Source organism: Epargyreus clarus, unplaced genomic scaffold (assembly GCF_041222505.1).
Source record: "Epargyreus clarus isolate Ecla_fem2 unplaced genomic scaffold, WU_Ecla_fem_2.2 ptg000006l, whole genome shotgun sequence".
Lineage (NCBI taxonomy): Eukaryota > Metazoa > Arthropoda > Insecta > Lepidoptera > Hesperiidae > Epargyreus > Epargyreus clarus.
Window position 1 is genome coordinate 12,757,727 of NW_027332214.1, and position 22,770 is coordinate 12,780,496.

General features: G+C 34.8%; 1 protein-coding gene across 1 annotated transcript in view; it reads left to right on the forward strand.

The window, feature by feature from the left end:
- Positions 1–11,758: 11,758 nt before the first annotated feature.
- The window catches only part of LOC140742994 (neural cell adhesion molecule 2), a 292,771-nt gene continuing 281,759 nt past the window's right edge, over positions 11,759–22,770 (forward strand). Inside the window, exon 1 of the mRNA XM_073074118.1 lies at positions 11,759–11,840. The gene's annotated coding sequence lies outside the window, so the exon portion shown is untranslated. The remainder of the gene's footprint in view (positions 11,841–22,770) is intronic.

Consider the following 22,770-nt stretch of genomic DNA (forward strand, 5'->3'; position numbering starts at 1 on the left):
ATCAGAATGTTAAATCAAATAAAATCAAAATGTTTTATTCAAAATAGGTTCTTTACAGAGCACTTTTTGAATGTCAATACAACCACCACCGCTTCACAAGGTGTTTCGTTATGGAGAGAAAGCGGCAAAAGAAACTCAATGACGTTATTAACGTCATCGAAAAATAGTCCATAACAGAGGTATCATCGTCATACCGATTTTAGTCCTTGGGAGTGGAACATCTGTAATTGTTTTTAGGTCCGATAGAACCTCTGTTTTATATGGAGTTGGTTACATTCCTCTATAGTGTAGTGACCATTTACCATCAGGTACTCTGTAAGGTCATTTTTAATTCAATTTTATAAAAAAAAACATGTTTAAAATATAGTTTATTTCAAAGGTACTAAAGCTACAATTATCTAAAGTAGTAAACGTAAACACATATTTCGTTAAATATTAATTGGTATTTGTAATTTATATCATATAGATAGTATAGATAGTTGATGACCCGCGTGGCGGAGCGGTCACCATACTGGTCTGACGCGCAAAGGGATCCGGGTTCTATCCCCGGTCAGACAGATATCTGAATGATGAATTTAGGTATCGGTTCTGAGTCTGGGTGTTTGTGTCTTCGTCTTTGTGTGTGTCCATGGCACCCACGATACAGGCAAACCTAGTGTGGGGCTGTGAGTGTAAAAAGCGTTAAAACCCTTAGCGTTTAGATACCTCTAGGTATGACATTGGTAGCTTTTGTTCAGAATTACTACTCGATCAATCACGTATACTTTTGACGAAACTAATGAAACGCCTCGAAAAAGTATTTTTTATAAATTAATTTTCTTATAACTGATAAACACGCGTTCAAAATTAATTCGGCCCTACAATTACCTCCAAATCAATGAATTTATCAGTAAGGTTTGTCACGAAAGCTATAGTAATAAAATATGCAGAGCTCCGTCAACACATTTGAGTTCGCCGCAGCACTGACATACATTAGGACCCAGTGTGTGGTTTAAAAAATAAAAGGGTAGTTTTATAGCAAAAAGGAACATTGTGGCACTTTATTGCGGCAATTAGAACTGAGATGGACCGTAAAGGGCCCGACGAGTGAACTGTTTCAAAAAGGTTCAGTCGTAATGTTATGTATGCTTGTGGCTATAAAGATTTTAATCTAGAGTATAAAGGTATGGATTTTGGCTCCGTGTATAAGGGGTAAGGGGTTCAAAACCCAAGCCTGTCCCTTCGTAGGTGTTAGATGGTACTCCGGTTGTGTTCCCTCGGAGATTCCGGAGTTCTCCAACAAACGTTGAGGCAGGCCACAGGGGGGGTTTTAGTGCGGTAAAAATCCGACATAACCCGGCGTCGCTCCCACGTCGTCGGATACCTTTTGAAGGTTTCCCCCCTCGTAAACAAAAAAAAGGTTATAGATGGTAGAACCCTTTATTGTTCTGGAGGCACCTATGTCAAACTTACTTCTACCTAGTAACAGCAAAGTTAAGCAGTGCTGCATTCTTGTTTGAAGAGACTGGTAAAGGACACTTATCTGAGGCGTTCCAATTTAGTCTTCAGGTGTATCAACGCACTTATGGTTGACTTCTGGTAGCCATTAACCATCAGGTGCACTGTACGCTTGTTTACTTCTTCTAGAATATAAAAAAATAGTATCTGTAGTCGAAGAAAAATATTTTAAGGAAAGTTACATGTTCGAAAGATTCTGAAAAGATATGTAAAGATTCAATTCGCATTTTCTCGGCGTGGAATAATACCTTAAACACTTCTTATTTTAAGGAACCAAGAGTGGGATAATACTGGGTTATTGTTTAATACCTATTATTAAAAGTAATATTTTTTTGTATCTGATAAAACTGAAATGGAACATAACAAAAAATAAAATAATATTATTAACAAAAACCTTTATCCCAAATTGAATAGGAGAAGGCAAAATTTTATCAAAGCAAGTCCGTATTTTCTTAATCCCGGAAATTAAAATATTCATCGTTCGAACTCCGCAATTTTGTTTTAGGCTCGATTGTTAGTAAGATTTTGTGAGTTTTTTGATATGATATGAAAATAGCGAATAAACATATAACTGCTCTGGTAACGGGTCATTGCCGATTTAATACATTTGTAATTAGCCCCATATTATTTTATAATATTATCATATGTTACTCTTCAGTTGGTAGAAACCTCCATAATTAGACTCCGGAGGCACCACCGCCACACCTGTTTCTGTCTAATAACGGCAGTGCTGTGTTTTGGTTTGGACGGTATGGGAAGGGTGACATACTTGCCCCAGGCGTTCCAACTTTGGGTGGCTATTTATCTGAGGTCGATCTCAGGTAGCTCTTATCTTTTCTGTGGTACTTGTACTACATGCTTGTTTATTAGAAAATGATGTACCGGTGGTATTTGGACTTGGTCAATGTCTCATCATGGTAGTCTCTTATTGCCAAAAATTCAACGCATATTTTCCACTCAAAAATCAAACGTACTCTAGCAACAGCCGCAGAATAATTTGAAATTATAATAAGCATAGTGATTCCAACTGAACAGCCCGACGTCGAATTAAACATTCAAATATTCTTAAAACAGAGCGAGATAACGCTTTACTGCTCGTTTCAAATTGTACCTTTCCTACGGTGCCCATGAATTTTTAAAGAATAAAAGAGACATTCTACATGAAGTTTGACGCACTCTTCAAGCTATCAAAGATAAGTAGTGACTGTTCGGCAAATAAAGGTTTAATAATTTATTGGTGTCAGAGAGGTTTTTGATTCCACTGCCGCGGCATGACAGTCACACCTTACTCTTCTTTATAATCGCACTGTTATTTATTACTTTTTCTGGTTTGAAAGGTGTGGTAAGAGAATTTTTCAAGGGAATCCAGTTATTCCACAGGGTAGCGTCAGATATTCTCATGATACTTGGCGTTGATTACAGATGTATGTGGGCGGCAATGATATGAAATGGACTACATGAAATGGACCAAACAATCGACCAAGTAATTGTTAACAATCTTATTTCTAAAGGACGGTTATGTGTATTACGTGTTGAATACATGCAAGAATTTAAACTTATATTAGTGGCATCTATACCTACATTCTGCATATTATGTTAAACGTAGCTTTCTCCAGATGTGACGTGCGAATGTTGCGATTTTAATATTATATTTCTCGTACCACGACTACAAATACGGACTTGTCCGGATTAACGCTCAAAGCATGGTGTCTCTAACTTTAGCGATTGTCCGCTATCTCCAGTTTTAATGTTAAGGAAAAACAAATTTGGCCTTCCTTGCAGGGAATGGATTTACGGATGGCCCCGCTAATTGAAATTATCGTTAAAAGTTTATTTTTTTGCACAACAAATTTGCGAAAGAGTTCTAATTGGCATCTCCCCAGTTTTGAGTTTTCAGTGAGTGCTATTAATCTTTGTAATTTTTTGTTTTGTTTCCGAGTTTTTTTTTGGATTATTAGTTTTTATCTTGTAGCTTTTTCATATGAAGATTTTAATTGTAAAGCTGCTTCAAAACTAAAGTTAAAAAGAGAGAATTATTAAAAAAACCCATCTAAATTGGATCAGTAGTTTTTGAGAAAATCGCGGACATATAAACTTCCATATACTTAGCGGTCGATTACAGAACTTCCTATTTTTGAAGTCGGGTTAAAAATATGAAAATCTCTCATCGTTTATAAAACTTTATTAAGATTATATAAATTGTAATAAAAAAAAAATGTGAGCCGAATTTATTTCAAATCGTGACTACTTAATTCGTTTAATCAGTGACTTCGGTAATAGTTATTGCGCATGGCGACGCTTCGCCACACCGTACACACTACTGCATATAGACTGTATATATATACCATCGTATAGCGTGGCGACGCGTCGCCAAGGCATGCGTCGCAACGCCAGAAATCGGTTTTACGTGCGGCTATAGATGTTTCACATCAAAAGTGACGTAAGCTTAACGGCACTAGTGATATTCCGGGTTCGATGACTAACCTTCACCTCATGATACGAACGGATTGGTTCATAACATAAGATTTTAATATGACAAAACTTGAATACAAATTATGAAACTGGTACGAAATATTTACATAAATTAACGTATTGTTTAAGACGGCGAAATTTTATTGCGTTGCTACACTTGAGGACTAAATTGGAACGCCTTATGGCCGTTTGTCCACCGCCACCGTCACCAAACCGATACCGAGAACGAGATGACAGCGCTGAAGTAGCGGTACATACATTTACTATAGCCGCGTGTCCACCGCACGTCCGTCACCCGAGCTCCGTCATCCCGCCCGCCGATATTTCGAGTAGATCGGCGTGACCGCTAGATTTTGACGGGCCGATGTGTTGGCAATATAAAACGAGTTTGAACTTGTTCATACACTGCCGTTACACGCGTGACAGGTCGAATAAACTAAACCGACAATATCGGTCGCGGTGGACAAACTATCGCCGTCATGTCATATTAAAATCGGTAAGAAATAATCTCGGTATGTGTTCGGTGACGGTGGCGGTGGACAAGCGGCCTATGTGTCTGCTTCACTTACAATACGAATATGTAATTATTTTTTAACATACAAACCTCTGAACTTACTGTACACCTACGATAAATATATTATAATAATTGCGGCACATAATTTCAAAGCCAAAATCAGGATCCATGTAGCTATTATGAGGTTAATGCGTTTTCTATAATCCATTGCGGTTAGTGACGCACTAATTAAGCTTTAATAATGATAATTTAGGATGTAGGTCGCCGTCGTTACCCATTACTCTTCCACTGCTGGGCACGCGTCTCCTTTCAAAATGAGACGGGTTTTAGGTTATAATCCACTGCGTTGACCATGTGCGATTTTGGTAAATTTTACACACTGCAGAACTTTAAAAAAAACTCAGGTTTGTAGACTTCAACGTCATATTGATATGTAAATTGATATTGTACACTTTTTGCAGATTACGGATAATTATACTTACTTTGAAGTAACATTGATTGAATAATATCGAATATATCTATTTGATACAAAATTTCTCTAACAAACCCAATAAATTCCCAAATAACACCTCAAACGCGGAAGTATTTACAATCGAAACAAATTTACAATTCCGGGAATAAATTTATCTGTTTCCAACTTAAAGGTAACTTCAAAACACGAAGTATGTTTCAGGCGATTCTATTTAATAACACAACTTGTAATTCACTAATCGTTAAATTCCCGTCGCCCGTCGTTATCGATTGCTGGGAATTTCGGAATTTTCGCCGACATTGATAGATCGCCGCGGCCCGGAATTTTGCTTTTACCGGTGATATTTGTGTTTGGTCTTAGACATAGGATCACAGCGTTACCAGAATTTAGCTTGCGGTGAATCTTACACAATTCCATATAACCATGAATTTAATTTCCTACTGATTGTAGATTTCTTCCAAAGTGATTTTTTATTTATTTAGTTTGTGAAAGTGGTAATGAGTGGAGACGATTAAATTATTTATTTTAGATGTCAATTATTTTTTGTGTGATTTAAACAGAATATTAATTAATAAAAATAAAAAGGTAAACCAATGTTAATGTTGTTGAACACGACTGCCACGGGACCGAAAACGAAGCCATTATTTATTAAGTTATTTAACCTAAAACGCTTGTAGAACATGGTAAATAATATGTTTTTGTAATAGTGAGGCATGATAATATTATCCATGTTCTGGCTTATGTATTTTAAATGATTTTTAATAAAATACGCAAATCGCTGTTAACTTGGACCAAACGCAAGTCGACTTTCATTTAGGTACAACGAAAGTAAATATGGCACAGAAACTTTTCTATTACTGATGTTTGTTGTCGGATAGAGAATTGTGTAGTCTCGTCTTCTCCCTGAATACTTTTCAGTTCCAATATCCTTTAGAATTAAAGTGATATATTTGAGACAATTATTTTCAATCCCATGGCCCTTAAAGCCGAAGAAGAAGCCTATAGTTGATGCCACTCTAACAAATCCTGTGTGCTTTTTATAATGGAAAGTTTCTAGTGCCACCTATGGACATGTGCAACCAACTCCAGATATGATAGTTCCATCTGAGGCTAGCCATACGTAAGTGTGGCACGCCTTTGGTGAACACCTCAAATGTCTCCCTACCACACATATCAAAACGGAACACTACCACAAATGGTTTACTAACGACCTTCAACCATTTGTCCTCAGAACGGTTTACTAAGGTCTTCTTCAGGTCTTCACAGCAGTATACCAGGTACTACCTGGTACCTGGTATACTGCTGTATCGCCTAAACGTGGTCGCCACTCAAAAATCTTTCCCAATGGTTATTTGTACTTCGAGTCAGTCCATTGCCAATATGGTCTGCTAATTCCGAGAGTTATTTCGGTAAGCTTAGTTCGTCTACGGATTTCATCACAACAGATTCTGTCGCGTAGCGAAATACCAAGCATAACTCTGTTCATAACATGGATTATGGATAGGGCATATAATTATAAATATGTCTACGTGTACATTGAGTTACAATTGTAAATAATTAGGTACAAGAATATTTTTAAACAAAAAATAGATTTGTTTATTTGTTTAAAGTTAATTTCATTTTTTTAATCATCACCTAAATACAGAACTAATTCTTCGCGTATATCTACAGAATAATGTTAAAAGCAAAAAAATACATTTCATTGCCAAAAAGATAACATTAAGTATACCTAAGATTATTGCTAAAATCCTAGACGCCGGAACTGCATAAAAATTATAATCAAATAACGAAGACACTAAATACATAGACATATTTGTACATAAATTTGTCTTTGTGTTTACATAGTGACATGTCATTTCCACCTCATTAGTGAGACGGTAAACAATGAATCCGTATAAGGTAAACCACCCTTATTGACATATCTCTCATCCCTACCTTAATAATTCCCCGTGGGCATTGGGGGAAAAATTGATTAATATTATTCCTAATGTCTAATTTATTAAGGGGTGACAAGAATTTAATTAATTATGTTTTATATTATTACAAGGGTAAAAATAAAAAGCGCTTTTTACACAGCGCCATAATATTTTTTCTATATTGTGGGTGCCATGGAGACACATGAAGACGAATACTCACCCAGACCCATACAGAAATCTTGATTTATCATTTAGATATCTGTTTGGTCAGGAATCAAAGTTTAAGCAAAGGACGCAACTACTTTTGGAAAACCGAACGAAAAAACGCAATGAAGCATTAATACAGTCGATAAAACGCACGTTTCAAATATCGCGACCCAACGCACCAAATCAAATCTCATCTCGTCAAATCGTGATGAAGCATCGATATATTGGTGAAACGTGAATAATCGACTCTTAAAGCATTGTTTATTGAGGCCGTACCTTGTTCTATCCTAAACCCCTTAAAAAAGCCAAATAGTTTAAGTTACCGAAAATTCTTCTCTAAACCATTTATTGTATTATTATTTTAACATTCGTTCTAATAGGATATGAGTATATACTATACAAATTATGAGTTTTATTTCTGTTATACCCAAATTATACTTGACCTTTTGATAGAACTTTAATTATAAACCAAACATATCACGTACTGAAATAACATTAAAAGTTATTATTAACGAACACGGATTAAAATTAAATGGATAAGCCCTCGACTCAAACACTTTTGGAAAGCTTGACTTTGTACGGAATAACGTATTATTATCCTTTTTAGTTAAGGGATTTCCTTGATTCATCACCATTTTTTATCAAATTAAAGTTGCAAATGAGCGTGGACCATTTTTTTTACTAAAGTAGTAGCAGACGAGCATGCAGTCCTCTTGATAGTAAGTGGCTACTGCCGCCCATGGACTAGGATTCGATATTCCTACCTGAGGTCAGTCACAGATGAGCCGCTACCCTTGAGAACTGAGCTAGAACGCCTCGGAAATTATGTTTCCCTTACCACACACCCTTCAACGTAGAATACAGCAGCGCTTAACACTACTGTTAATAGGTCTCGTCTAATGGTATGTGATCTCTCATCATCATTTTAAATTAAGCCTAAATAGGATTTAAGTCCTGTTTAAAGGCGGCTATAGATGCTTTGCTACCCTCGAGGTCTGAGTATGAATAAGTCAAATGTGTATTTCTTAATATATTCCTCAAAAAAGAACACAAACCCTTAACATTGTAAATGGTAGACCTTTTGTGGATTGACTTCGGAATCACCACATCTACACCAAGTTCTGCATACTACAAGCAGTGTTCAGTGCTACTGCGTTCCGGTTTGATGGCTAGCGGTAGGTAAGGGAGACACCCGAGGCACTTCAACTTAGTCCTCTGGGGTAGCAACGCATCTGCTGTCGGTCTTAGTGGGGTATCTTATTTTATCTAGGGACGATTACAGATGTCCACGGGCAGCAGTTACCGTCGTGTGGACTGATGGCTGCATGGCTGCATGGCTGCATGATCATTTGCTGCTTCTGAGTTAAAAAACGGCTGTTATAAAGGACAATTAATGTAGCATTACGCCGCCAGAATCGAACTGCGGAACATAATTGTCTATTCTGAATGAAATCTACGATATCACGTCATGGTATTCTGAGTTATACGTTAATTGAAATCGAATGTAATAATGGTTTGGTTTTGATTTCAATTAATTGACATGGATATTATTCCATGTGCGTATATCGTTTTGATTAATTTAATATTTATTCAGAATGTATTATTGTAACCATTATTAATTCTCAATTACATAATATCATAGTAGTACGTAAAACTTTATACCTAATTGTCATATTATAGTAACAGCAAACTGCAAGTTAACCACATATACATGACGATATCTGTAATCAATCCCAGATGTGACATTTTTTTTTTATATTAAACCTACCGTTAAGGCAGACGGGCTACCTGATGGAAAGCAGTCACCGTCGCCTATGGACATTTGCAACACCAGAGGAGTCGCCGATGCATCGCCGGCTTTGAAGGAGAGTTCTTTTTACACCCCTCTTGAAGAGCCCCATGTTATAGTCCTGAGGGAATACCTCAGGAGGAAGTTCATTCCACATTTTGCACGTACGCGGCAAAAATGACCATGCAAACCGAACCGTGGAGGACCGGATAAAGTTGATATGGATGGAACCTCATCCTTCGGCGAGTGTTACGCGGACTGCACTCTGATTTCCTATCATAACCCTACTTTGCAGGATAATGTTTCAATCTTTCCTACGGCCAACAGCTTAAACGGCCTACAAGATTTAAACATAAGAGGTGTCGTTGGATTCGTCCAAATTGTGGGAGTCACATAGGCAAAACCTTTATAATTAATTATTTATTAGCAGTCGAGTTTTTCTATTATACGATTATATTAAATGCTTGTCGCCTTATAACAGCACAGTCAAGCGAGTCTTTGTTAGTTTGAAGGGTGTGGGAGACACCTTAAGTTACACTCAATAGCTTTCAACATACTATACCGCACGCTAGTTTCATGCTCACTACTATAAAAAATCACATTCGAAATTCAAACGAATCACTTGAAACTTTTTTGTCATAAAATGGCGTCCATCTCTCAACCGCATTTCTCAATGGCCAGTTATTTTGAGCATATTGTTGGGTTTTTCTTTAAATAGAGTTGTCATCGCAATATCACGAGCCTCGTTACGAGGTCCCCTAAATAAATATTTCTCTATTGAGAAAACAGGTACCTTAGAATAATAATGTTTGTCGCTTCTGTTTGCATAATTCTATGTAATGATGCTGTGGACATGTGACTAAGAGTGACTGTACATTGTACGTGAGACATGCAATCTCAGAATAGATCTAGATCTAAGAATAAATATAACAGGTTCTTAAGCTATAAATATCGGTTTGTTTTTCGTTTTCAATAAGATTTTATGAAAAATGATGCAATATGAGTTCGATTATGTATGAACTTTGAGATCTAAATACTTAGTAATGTTATGAGATTTTTATAACTAGAACACAGTCTAGCAAAAGATAGTAAGACCATTTGTGAGTCGACTTAAGAAGTACCTCTGCAACGCCCTTTGTACTTTATAATAACGGTGTTAAGTGCTGCTATAATCTGGTTTGCAGACGACGTATAGTGACGCTTCTTTGACAGACACCTTTAGCGTCAGTGCATTGATTGCATATTAAATCTCCTAAAAATGTATCATAAGAAAGAACGAAGAAGTTTTTTTAAGAAAACACAGCGGTGAAACCCCTTGACCCATCGGACACGCCTAGTGTCTAGAATTCGACCTCCAGTCGGGCAACTGTCTAAGTATTATAAGTACGTATACTCAATTAATAAATTTGATCAATCAATTTTGAATGTTTGTTTTAAGAAATGATTAACATTGAAGATCATTAATGTAAAAGCTAACGTATTTATAGAGCATATTTTGGCGTTAATGAACAATAATAATCACAAATAGGTTTTAAATAATATGCCAGATAATATTAAAACATGTTTTAATAACATCTGAACAATTTTACGATTGAAACAGATCTTTGATCTCCGAGATCAAAGGTTTATAAATATTATTATAGATAATTTTTATAATACTTTAAAATTACAGTAACGAAATATTTATGTAAAAATAGTTTTTGTTACTTACATTATTTGAATTAATGCATTCAAAACATATAGTTTCTTGAATAGACAAATAATTAAATCATGAAATTGTCATCTATAACAATATCGGACTAATAAATACCAACAATTTAATAAATGAGTTTCAAGTGACAATTTAGTTAAAATATTCACGTTATTATTTCGACATTCATAAACTGATAGGTACTCGCAAATACCCTAATTACTTTATTAATTATTAGGATTATTATTGTTGCGACGTTTTACATAAGTTCGACGATAAAAATATATTAATAAAAAAAAATTCGCTGAAAATGGAAAACCAAATTTCAGTAAGTAAAACAGAATAACAAACTTTTTGATCATTATCTGCATAGTATACGCACTTAAAAGTTCGATTTTGTTCAAATCAAATAAGTATAAAAAGTGCGTGTAAGATTATCCCGAAAATGCTAATCATTTATTTTAACAAGTCACCATTACGTAGCCTTCGTTTAGATTATAAAATTATGGGCGCTAAAAATAAAAAGCTTTTTATAAGTAAATTTAGAACGACAGCGTCATTATCCGCTCGATTTTACCGATCAAATAGAACAGGCCGGAAATTATTCACAGATAACATAACAAAAAGAAAAACAAAAAGCCAAAGGAATGGAACAAACAGCCACGCGTGAATACGGTGCTTTAAATCGCTAAGTTGTATTGTACGTGTTTGCGTAAGGTGCAGCTGTGTGCGTGCCTCTGCAGGTATTGTACGCCTCTCAGTTCCCTTCGGGCTGCGGAGCTAGAAGCATGTGTTATGAGGTTGCTATCGCTCATCATTTTAATACGCGATCCCGTACGATCGGAAAAAATGTTACGAATGTGAATGGTTGCGACTTAAAAACTTGAGTTACTGAACTAAACATGACTAACTGTTATTATTACAAGATGTTACAATGTTTTACTAGTGTAAATTGACTATAAATCAAATTTGACACTTCATGTGGGTAGAAAAAGTGATTTTTCATACGTATTTTTTGTGTTAAGTAAGATGCAAATTTGTTTATAATAATTAACCTAAGCTTAATAATCACAATTGATTATTAGTAAATTAAATGAAACAGTAATTATAAGAAAATAAGTGACTTCGGTGACGTTAAAATTACGGTTAAAGATAAAAGTGATTGTGATTTTCATAAAATTTTTGAAAAGTTTAGTGAACAGTGAACGCGAACAGTGAATACCTGTGTTAGTGTGGATTTTTTAAATTTTGTGATGGTCTGCTAATAAGAAGAAAACATAAAAGTAAGTAGTATTTTATAATCAAATTTGTACTTATTAAAGATAAGTAATATTATGGAGTTAGTTATTATGGATAAGTTATATATGGAAAAATATTTCATACAGCATTTAAGTTAAATTGAAATATGAAATAATACAAAATAATTATTAATAATATATTTTTTTTGCAAATCAAAAACTCTTCAAAAAACATAAATTTCTATAAATCAGTAAAAACAAACAAATTGGATTCAATAAATTAAACGTTTATGAAAAATTTGAAAAAAAAAATTAAATAAAAGGAAATCAAAAAAAGTGTAACAATTGACACTAAAATAACAGTTAAGTAATAAGATATGCGTATAATAATACAGATAGCATTACCATATAGCTACTCACTATAGCTTATCATGTTCCTCTAGACGCGTAGACGTTTTATATTCTTACAAGGACACAAAGCAATGAAAGCAAGGATTTTGCGTACAAACAAAAAAGGCTACGCACTTTACGGTTCATTTTATCATCTCTCTTACGGAGCTGGAATAAGGAGCAAGAGACACGGCACTTTTGCCTACATTAAAAATAATATCGAATATAATAATAAATATAATTAAAACAAAATAAAATTTGCGTTGACAACTATGGACTAGAGCACTGTTATAAAAGAACTGTGCTTTTCATTCACAAATAAATTTTATTTTTAAAATAAATATCGAAATATTTTTTTCTATTTCCAATGAAGGCCTATTTCTGTCAACAATAGAAATGATCGAACCAGTTCATTTTTTTATCAATGATAGGCTTTGCGTCAAATAGGATTCTTGACCTATCAAGTATCACCTAACACAAAAAATCATTTAAGGGTACATTATGATGGAACCACACATAATGAGCAGAAAATAATAAAACACGTTAGGTCGTACATACTTTAGGCTATTTGAAAGCATACCATCTGGGACCCATTAAAGTGATATTAGGCATACTGGTAATGATGATAACGTGGTTACTTTTTTCCTAAACTTTACCAACCTTGACCGAGTTGCGTATGAATTCACCGAAATTCACTCCATATTCGAAACAAAATTGCTATCCGTTGTTGAGTAAATTGCTTTACTGCGAGATTGATATCGTGTAATAATTAAAGATGAATGATGTAGAATTAATTTTTCTAGTTGTTCCAATTGTGATTTATGGTCGAAATGTTTAGTTTAACGTCAGGAATGATGAATGAACTCCACCACGACGTATTGTACTCCATAAAACATAATATACTTTTACTATTTAATCATCTTAATATTTACTTAATACTTAGTAGTGTAATCCTAATTCTGCTATGCTTCTTCTGTGAAAATATATGTATATTTCATACGTTAATTTAAAATAATACTCGTACAACTTGAAAACTCATGTTAATCCATGACTGGAGTAAAGCTGCAAAACAAACAATATAAAAGACACCTTCTACGCTAATGCACATCGAAACTGGTGAAGTAGAAAAGTCATAAGCGAAATAAGCTAAGTTTTTTTGCAAACCTAGGGTATGTTATGTCAAGTGCAAAATATTTTTATAAAATAAATATTTTTAAAAATTATGTGAAATTAAAATTGAAGTGCTATTTACTATGACGAAATGGCCTCCTAAAGCAGGACTGGTATATTAGAAATTAATTTCTTTGAATCAGTTTTAAACTTCAGCTTTTTACATTCTAAAACTCAAGCAATAACCTTTAAAACCTTAAGTAATAACCTTTATTTTATTTTCTTTGGGAAGTCGGATAAAATGATATTTTTCAAATTATTGCTTCCAAAGCATGAGATACATTTTTCTAGCGTTTTATCAGCTATGCTACTTAATTCTTGATGACTTAAAAGTTTGCCGTCCACTGACCATGGAAGATTAACCGGCCTAGAATGCTATCGTAAAGAGATGTGACGTGATAACTTCCCCGAGTTTTATTTAAGAAACGATTCTGCAATGAACGATGACATTGACGACAAGGAAAAATAATATTTCAATGGACAAACATTAGATGTTTGTCTATTGAAACTGCCGCAAATTGCACAAAAAGTAATAGTAAAAATGAAACCTCTCAAAACATTACATATAGAATTGTAGATCGTAAAGCAGCTACTAAATGAAGAACAGTACGAGATGAAGTAACAACAAAATTGCATCAGCTCAGCCGTTGAGACCAATAATCCGTGCAATTAGCCGCAACCACCCAGTGAGCCTCTAACGCTACATAAATCTCGTCTTTTCTAACACTAAGCACCCAACCCATTAAGCACTAACTACAGTAGCATAAGCAGTCTAAATACTCTAGGTGGTTAGCCTGACAAATGGACGGGCGTTTCTAGGAGTAAGTTGTACGAATTCGCTTTAGAATGGGTTCAGACTTCTTATCGCACTATCGTATTCGTCACTTCTTAGAGAACGTTTAGAGACTTCGTCTTGGAATTTATGTACGTAGGAGTTGTATAAGATAATTTAGAGAATTATTGAAAGGTTATGAAGTTGCACCCATTCCAAGGGTGACAGAAATAGATCTCCTAGAACGCTGCTTGAATAGATTAAAGTTTATAGCAGTTTGAGTATGTGATTTTTTCAGCTATATAATTCAGATGTTAGAAGAATTAGTATTTGTTTTGTTATAATTAAGTATTCGTAACGAAGTTTAACTAAATGCTTAATAGGATTTAGTATGATTATTATAATATTGAACTATACTATCATTAATACTATCACTTAATACTATCGTCTCCCAGGTATAAAGTAATTTTTCGAAAACTAAAGTTTTGCAACTAGTCCAACATAAGTTTGAAAACTCATTAGTACATACCAGGTACCTAACTTTCAGTTTGAATATGGAATGGTCGAGTTTGATATTAAACCTCTTAGCGTTCGAGCTAGTTCCTTGAATTCTGCATGAATCTCTGGCTGCAGACTATTTTAGTGAACTCGGTACACAAAAAAAATGTTATTATGTAGCTTTGTCTAGTTAGAAATGTGAAAAAAATCATTGAAAGAAGTTGACTGACTGATTCATTTTAAGGGTTTTGAATGATTATCAAATCACAATTATTTTTGTTTTAAATTCTATAGCCTTTCCTCGACTTGTTTTTGTGATTCATACGATTGGATAAAATTAAATCTTTTGTTAGTATTTTTTATATGAATATGGAATTTAAAAGTCCATTTATCAAGTAGTTAAATCGAAAAATATCTATATGGAATTATTTGTCTACTTGGAAAGTAGCGTCTTCCTGTGATTATTAACTGTTGTCAATAATATGCAAAGAATTGCTGTGAAATACGGCAAACGCTTTATAGAAGAGTTTATTGTCAAGTAGTGTAGTAGACTTCTAAAGGCTTGTAAAGGAAAATCTTCAAAAGTTTTGTCAATGCGACTACTAATATAGTAATCGTTGAAAACTACTTATTCTCCTTAAAGATCTTATACAAACGCAAAATACGCATATGCGAATTATAGCACCCAAAAATCTTCTAGGTTTCTGTATAACATTAAAGAACGAAACAACATGCAACAGTTCGTGGAGATAAAAGATTTAAGAAAATACCATGACAGTACTTAAAAGTATAAAGAAAGGTTTTTGAATTATTTAAGTAACCCACTTATACGACACGACAGATAATTCCGTTTCAAATGACTAATTCCGCAGGTCGCCTGTCTCCGTTCTAGATTTTAATCACATAGTGCAGTAGAAAGTTCTTGAGGCAACGATAAATGTGAAGAAGTAATTAAATAGACTCATATAAATTATTTGGAGTCCTGTGGTATCATAGAATATCATCAACCAAATCAAATCATTTTTTTTTATTGAAAATAGGTTCTTTACAGGGCACTTTTTGAAAGTTTTGAACTTTTGTTGAACATCTACCACCATTTCACAAGGTATTTCGCCATGGAGAAGGAGCGGCGAAAGAAACTCCATAGTTAACACACATCTTTTAAAAAAATGTTTTATACAATGGCACTTAACCTAATAGTACATGTGGAGCTACTTCAGACCACACCGTTTTATCATAAAAATAATCACTCAGCCTATAGTACGCTTTTTACACAGCGTTTGTTTAACAAGAAGCTTAAACTTTTTTCTGCGAGATTCAAGATCTTTTTTCTTGGAATTATAAGAAAAAACTAAATGAAGAAATTTTGGGGTTCTCACTCTGTCTTTGGAGAATCTAATAAAAAAAAAGAAATATATTTAAGAAATATTATTTTCATTTCTTAATTCAAAATAAAAAAATCGTACGTGGTCATCATAGAGTTACCTCAGTCAGTCAGATATCAGTACCATCATAGAGCTTCAGATAGATAAAATTGAACTTACCGCGTTACTAGTTAAGTCAATTTTACTTACTCAAATACCGTTATGCCGAAGCTGATTAATCTAAACTAAAGATTAAACCCACAGAACCCAAGGTTTGCAGTTCTCTCTATCTAAAATAGTCTGTTCCAAGTGCTCGAATAGCATTTGCTCGGGTTATCTGTGGATAAATCTGGAACGGAGACAGCCGCGGTATCAGTCATTTGAATAGAACAATGATATCGCTAGCAAATCTTTTGTTTACCTTTATTGCACGAGTAGTTGGTTATTTCTTTAAATTCAGTGTAATTTAAAGTGGACGAATTTACCTAAAATCGATGATCTGAATACTGGTTTGATATGCATTGGATTAGACTCATGCCTAGTCAATATCAATGATGAATTCTATACATGTTTTAAGTCTGAGTTCTTCTGTACTCATGGTTGTGTGTCCAAAGTATTTAACAGGGAATTCGGTATCTGCGATATCTAATGGCATGCGAAACTCTTTATAAGTATGCGCTGTTATGATACATCACTTCAACATTATCATCATTGTAGCTTGTAATTTACCACAATGGCCAAGTGCGGATTGGTAAATAAATAATAACTTTTAGTACCCACGTTTGATTTGATTTGAGTACCTTTCTTATGTTTAACATTTGTTCATGACCCACAACTAGGCTCGAGAGTATTTCCGCGATTTTATTTTAGCTTAGATCTTTCGAGGCTTAGATCTAGAGTGTATAGTTTTCCTTACTTTAGATCTCTTATAAATTGATTTCCGTAAGCCTACTTTTATGTAACCGATTTTATGTAATTGATTAATTCTTTAAACTCACTTCTATATAAATGATGTTCTAGTTTCTACTCCAATAAGAAACATTTGCAAGTTTTCTAATGAACTAAATCGAACAGATTGAGTTAGTTCGCGCGGCATCACAATCTAATCGGCGAAAGATAAGTCCAATCTCAATGACTAATTCCGCACTCTGCTTTTACGTAGATTTATTACGGAATCCAAGATAGAATGGAATATACTTCTGCTGTAGAAGATACGATTTTTCCGATAATTGTGTTATAATTGAACACGTTAATGTAAATTAGGTCGTATATCTATTTTGGCAATTTAAATAAGGTTGATTTTGGGTGGTTAGTGAAAAGTTGCCTTATTTTGATTTAAATTGTGTTAAAATATCTAGATTAAAAAAGGCTCTTTTGTATAGTGCAACATTTTTTTTAAAGTTGTACTGTATATCTTTTTTAATTCCTTTGCATTAAACTAACAAACCAAAAAAAGTAATTTAGTGATATGTTGTCATTAAAAGAATAAAACACGGAGAAAACTTGCTCTACAAAATTTCTGTGCCATAGAATTCTGGTTCAATGACTAGATCTAAATTCTGTTACATAAAGAAATTTACCTTGTAACCCATTTACAAACACAATTCTGTAAAAAATAAAATAGAATTTATATAAAATTAAACCATTAAAATGTTGCTCAAAAATTGTACAAAGATTTCAGAATCAGCGGTCAGCCGCCATTCTACAAAATGTATGAGCAGAGCCGATAAAAATCCGGTCAGCGGTTCTCAAGTAACTCAGTGACGAATAGCTGGGAGATAATTAAACCAACTGGCTTGATATTTTTAAATCCGCTAAAGAAATAACGATACTTAGCCCGGCTTTGCAGCAAAGCAATGGACCACTCGAGAGGAGTATTTTGCTTCCTTTACCCAGTTTTTTTAACGTGAATGAATGAATATTTTTATATTTATTCCGATAATGTTAAGGTTTAAACTGGATTTATTCTCATACATTTTAAACTGAACGTTTAACGACCAAGCAACAATTTAATTTTTGAGCTTATAGTCTGGGGGTGTCCAAATAAAATAACTCTACAATTTTCAGTCCAAATTCTATAGTTAGCGTCGCCAATTAACGCGCGGTGGTTATGTGAAGACCTTTAATTTTTCGGAATTTTTTAACGGAAATCTATGTTTCACAAAAGTCTTCAGCAGTCCAAGTACTAATATGGTACATTGTACCTTGTATATCGTACCTCAACGTACATATATTGTACTTGAAGATACCATATACAATGCCATTATTACACAGATTGATGTCTTCACGATGAGAAACTTATTGATACTTATGTACCTAGATAAGTAGGTACATAAGTATCAATAAGGTACATTGTACCTGAAGGTATCTTGTAAAATCTCCTTAATACAAAAATCGATGTCTACACAATGAGCAATGCTCGTTTTAGTACGTAAGTACCAATAAGGTACATTGTACCTAAGAGTACAATGTGGTTGAAGGTACTTTGTAAAATGTCCTTATTACACAGATTTACGTCTACACAATGAGCAATACCTGATGTAGTGCATAAGTACCAATAAGGTACATTGTACCTAAGGGTCTATTGTACCTCAAGATATCTTGTAAAATGGTCCTTACTACACAGATGGATGTATCCACAATGAGTAATACTCGTTTTAATACATAAGTACCAATAAGGTATATTGTACCTAAGGGTATAGGCTATAGGGTTATATGTACTTAAAGGTATCTTGTAAAATGTCCTTATTACACAGATTGATGTCTACACAATGAGCAATACTCGTTAAACGCCCCATTTCAAAAGGCCCTAAATTTTAAGGTGTTTGAAGCGACCCATCAAACCTTGATACTGTTGGCCCTAAAAGTTTACGTCACTTTCATGACTTTCGAGTTAATACTTGGTGTAAATAGACTGGAGTTAATAAACAGGTTTAAGGCGAACGGGATAAAGTGATTGAGATGAAAAGGAAGTGAGAACACCATCCAGTAGGGATTGTAATCTCTATTTCAGGAAGCAAAATACTTGGAAAGAAGTATTTATTTTTAACCCAACTGCGGAGAGTCATGTTTTATTTATATCATATAAGAGTACCAGACGAGCATGCAGTCTACCTGATGGTAAGTGCCTACTGCCGCCCATGGACATCTGTAATCAACCCCAGATAGGATTAGATATTACTACCTGAGTTCGGTCACAGAAGCGCCGCTACCCTTGAGGACTAAGCTGGAGCGCCTCGGAAACGTTTGTCTCCCTTACCACACCCTTCAAAACGGAAAGCAGCAGCATTTAACACTGCTGTTATTAGGCAGAAATAGGTGTGGTGGTGGTGCCGTCGGAGTCTAACCACAAAAGGCTCTACAACCTATAAATGGGCGTATGTATATATAAATATTATTTTTTGGCGGATTTATATATGTTAGGTGGATCGTAGGAGTATTAATTTTGGGATATAGAAAAAAACGATCATATGGTCCACCTGCTATTAATTAGCTTCTGCGTCCTATGGACATCTGTAATCAACCCCAAATAAAATTACCCTTAAGGACTAAGTTGGAACGCCTCGGGAAAGTATACCTCTCATGCCATATTTTTCAAACCGAAATATAGCAGCGCTTAACACTGTTGTAATTAGACAGAAATAGGTGTGAAGGTGTACCTCTGGAGTCGAATCTCAAAAGGTTCTACCACCTTCAAAAACATCATCAATAATAGTTCATAATGAGCAAGCCATTCAGAAAAATCTTTTGTAAGCTTAGGTGAGAACGACGATAATATTACAGTAAAAATAAATTAAATTGAGTGGTAAGTGGTTTGAAGGTGGTAGAACCCTTTGTGGTTCGACTCCGGCGGCACCACCGCCACACCTATTTCTACCTAATAACAGCGGTGTTGGGCGCTGCTGTGTTCCGGTTTGAAGGGTGTGGTAAGGGAGACAGACTTTTCCGAGGCGTTCCAGCTTAGTCCTCAGGGGTAGCAGCGCATCTGTGGCTGACCTTAGGTAGGAATATCTAATCTTATCTGGGGTTGATTACAGATGTCCATGGGCGGCAGTAGCCACTTACCATCAGGTGGACTGCAAGCTCGTCTGCTACTCCAATATTATAAAAAAAAAAAAAAAAAAAAGTGAATAAAAAAGCTCCAGAGCTTCAGTGCTTCAAGCTTACAGATGCTTTGCAACTTTCATCTCGGGCTGGAAATAAATGAGTAATTAGCACCCAAAGGTAGTCTTGGGAGATTAATCACTCAAATTAGTAGAGCTTCGTGTAAATGACTGGTCAGACTGTTAGCGAGAAGCGAGTAAAGAGATGTTATGTCCTTCTAGTGGAATGCGAAAAACGGATATCAGTGACGGAAAAAGAGACATGTATTTTAAAAACGGACGACGTCGATTCAATACAGATGATATTGTAGTTTCTTAGCGAGGAGACCTATTTGAATACCTTGTATTTTGAGACTATTTGGAGACCTTAATGGAACAGGATAAATTATTATTATGTTTTAAGTATTTTTACTATTTTTGAAAAAGGTCGCTTAAGAGATGAAGACTTAAGAGGCTTTAAAGAGTCGCTTAAGTTACTAAGCTCATTTAAAAAAAAAATAAAGATTTTTTTCAAGCAGAGAATTCCAATTACCGTTTTATTTATTCGTCGCCGTGAAGTTTTCTTATTATTTTTCTTTGAAATGCAATTATAAATAACTAGTTAATCGTAATATTTTATTTCCAACCAATTTTGCATTGATTTCAAGGGAATAAACATATATCGCATATCGCTCGCTTCCTCATAGTGAGACAAGTGCCGTAAGAACATTCTGTTATCTGGTAATTTTCATGTTTTCGTTGTTTTCGGTGGTTTGCGAGAAAATTGTTAAGTGTCAGGCTTAAGACCGCTGGGTTCGAGATGGTAAAGATATCTTTAAGGCGTCCTTGGCAAATAATAATGTTTGTTATCAAATCTTTCTTGATTAAAATAGAGATTTTCCTTACAAATGAAAGTTTGTTTTCGTATAGAAAGCTGTTAGACGTTTTCTTGTCGAATTTGTTGATTATGGAACGACTCTGGTTGCTACTTCCGCAGATAATTTATTTAAAGTTTTAGGACATGTTTATGATACTAAAATATGTTATGGAAAGATGTTATGTACGGATGTTGTAGAAAGCGACTAAGAATAACCCGGCGAGATATGCTTCGTTCGGTTTACTTAACATAGAGATTGATCGATATCGTGGTCAACAATTGTATCGGTGACCACTAGTGGGTAAATTTAGTAGTCGGTCCAGATTTTGTTCATTAGATTACTGGATATTGTTCAATCTCGCCCGGTGATAAGTGGAGAGACCTGTGGAGTGAACCTACTCTGAAAAGCTTAAAATTTTACCTAGGTAGAGCTCACTAAAGGATCTGCGATAGGAGGAATCCGATGGTATCCCGTAGGACATTCGGACGCTGAGGGGGTTTTATTGTGCAAAAATCTCACATAACCTACTGTTGCTCACACGACACCGGGTACCTTTTAAACGTATCCCTGTCGACAAGAAATGATAGTAACCGACCAAAAGTAAAACAAAAAAAAAGTAGTTCATTATATGAACACCTGTTTGAGAATCAAACAAGGAACCCTTTGTATAGCAGACCCGCATAGCCTCTGCACCATATTATGTTCATTAAATTTAAACTTAAAATCGCTATTTAATTCAAGATTAATTAAAACGTATTAAGATTTAACAGAACATACGTAACCTTGGGTTAATTCCCACGATATGAGTTTATAAAAAGTTAATTAAGTGCAGTTATTAAGTAATTATTACCTTTATATAATATATATTAAGTATATTATACACTTGCATGTGATTGATGATGTCGTTAATGTCTATATTACAAAGCAGTGTTTCTCAAAGTGGGCGATAACGTCCCTTTGTGGACGCTGGACCCTACAGGGGGCGGTGAAGGGCGCAGTGAAAATTAAGAGGCGTTTAAGCCGTTGAAAGGGCGATTGCTGAAGTAGGAAGCCCACTTTTTCGCCTACCTATTCCATAAAAGAAAAAAGAATAGTGAAAAAGGGGGAAACCCTACAAAAGATATTTATTTAAATGGGCGGTAGATGAAATGTTTAAGAACCTCTGGTCAAAAGGTTTTATTATACCTACTAAAGTCCTGCCTTGCTTTTATTTAAAGGTCTTTAAATATAGCGAAATGACACCATTAAAGGAGAAAACGGATCATCTGGTAGAAAATTGCCTTCTAGGTTCTTTAGGTTATCATAATTTGAGGAGTTCTAACTTAGTCCTCAGGGTTAACGCAACTGTTGACGACTTTGGGTATTTGAGGCATTAAAGAGGTCAATGGCAACACTGACTTACCCACAGAAGGTCTGTGGACTTACCATTACGTGAATTACGTCCTTCTTTCATTTCAATTTAAAAAACTCATGCTTTTTTGCTTACAATTAGATACGTTCAAGACGAAGATATTAATTAGATCTGAATCAATGATCAATAATTGTGCTGCGTTTCTGAATTAACAGTAACAATGAAGGGATGTTTGTCCAATTGTATGGAAAGTGTAAATATAGATATAAATACGTATTTGCCGCATCCGCACAATTAGCGTTAACTCTTCTACAAACGTTTGCTCAAAGCTCAAAAGCTACTCCAAGCAAACCTACACAAACCAAGTCAAAGTCCCTATCCACACGTTTGAATTTGTGATGTTTCGGCATGCGTGTGGATACGACAGTAAATTTTGAAAAATCAGTTTACGTATTTGTACCGCGAAACTT